The sequence below is a fragment of the Bremia lactucae genome, linkage group LG17 (assembly GCF_004359215.1).
Source record: "Bremia lactucae strain SF5 linkage group LG17, whole genome shotgun sequence".
NCBI lineage: Eukaryota > Oomycota > Peronosporomycetes > Peronosporales > Peronosporaceae > Bremia > Bremia lactucae.
The window spans coordinates 167,389-169,153 of record NC_090626.1 but is presented as its reverse complement, the minus strand read 5'-3'; positions in this window follow the sequence as shown (position 1 = coordinate 169,153).

Genomic DNA, 1,765 nt, shown 5'->3' with positions numbered 1-1,765 from the left:
CTACACCTTGAACTTGCCATCGGCTATGGCAACGCACCCGACATTCTATGTTGGGACGCTCAAGGCCTACCTTGATCCGGCGGACCGGTCTGAAACAGACGCCACAGTTGTCCCATCATCTAACGAAGGTCATCAGCCGAAGGCGCAGCAGACTCCTCACTTGGTTGATGACCGGTCGTCATGAAGGCTTCGCAGGTGGCCCCGAAGGGTACGACAGATGACCCAAGGGGTACGCAGACTGGCGTGAGGGAGGTGCAGGAGCCTGTGTTGAACTCGCAAAGTGGCGCTGAAGGATCTTCACCCGATCAAACAACGAAGCCAGCCAACGCTGATGGTCATTCAAGTCCTTGTTCATTGTCGCAGTCAAATACCCCGACCCCGTCGTCGAGCAAAGTCGCAAGCTGCTCCAAGCGATGCCGGTGACGGCTCTGCGATTCCTCACAATGCTTCACACGACGACCATCCGCATGAAATGGTCCTCGAGGACGCGGACGCGATCCTATAAGGCAGATAGGTCTTCTCGACATGCCGCCAAGTGATTCTGGCAGGAAGCCAGTGAGTCCTGAAGAGGCCTTAACCCCCCAGACGAACGCGATAAACCATGGTGGTATGATCCGTCCTTCTCAACCTTTGTTGGGTCATGACGAGGAGCGATACTTCCAGGTGGTAATTTGGTTGGACATCGCCTTAAGGCGGGATGGCATGAGTTCTGGGTAAAGTAGACAGTCCCACCCCGACGTTCACTCTCCAAGAAGTCATCATCAAAATCCAGAATGGGAAACCACCCCATGACATCAACCCGAAGAGCCTTCTAGACCCGCTTAGCGCGGACCGATTGAGGGCAACGCCTATAAGAGTTCACGAGGTCGGCGCAGTCCTCCACGAGGCGGTCCTCCGGTTCCCACGTCTTATGGGCCTTCGGGTAGCCATGCCCGGTCAATACGACGATAGACATCCCACCGCCGATCAGCAACCGCCTTGGCCATGTAACATCGAAGACGTCGAAGCGCAAACCAGCCGAGCCGATGCGGCGAGTTAAATAATTCGGGGATGGAACATCCCATGGCGGTGAGGCACTGGCGGAATTGGTCTTCGTAAGCCTGTCGGCCGAAGTCAGTGTCGTCATAAGGACTAGTGGGCATTCGTCAACCTGCTCCTCAGGTCTTCCTCGCTCTCGGCATCGTTGGAGGTATTCCGCGTAGCCGGCCACGGGCCAAACCTTCACTGCAAGCAGCTGGTCCCTCGTTCGTGGGACGCAAGTGTCAAGACGACGCTTGTGGTCTCCCTGGGGGTCCGATGGACACAGTGAAGGTGCTTGTTTGCCGGTATGGCTCGATTTTGTGGGTCTCATGGAGACGTCGTCACGTGGTACACTCCCAAAAGGTGGTTTCGATTCTGGAAAAGGCGTATCGGCAGTGATCGTCTCAAGTGGAGCATGATGAACGTCGGTGAATTTCGGGATGACGGTGGTGTGTCGGACTCGCGAGCACACTTTAGTCCTCGTGCGCGCCCATGCGGCTTGCGGCGTCGCGCGGCAACTGTCAGAGCTGACACAGCTCGTGGTTTCTTGTTCGGGTGTGACATTCACGCTTATGCCCAACATACACGATACCTGTTTAATTGTAATCGTTTGTCATCCAATTCATGAACTGACACAGGTAGCTGTGTTTAATAAAGGTCTTGCAGACGGTCCTGTTAAGACCCACCTGTTCCGGCTAGAATTAGAGTCGCTCGACCAAGCGATCTCAATAGCGGAATAGGAGGA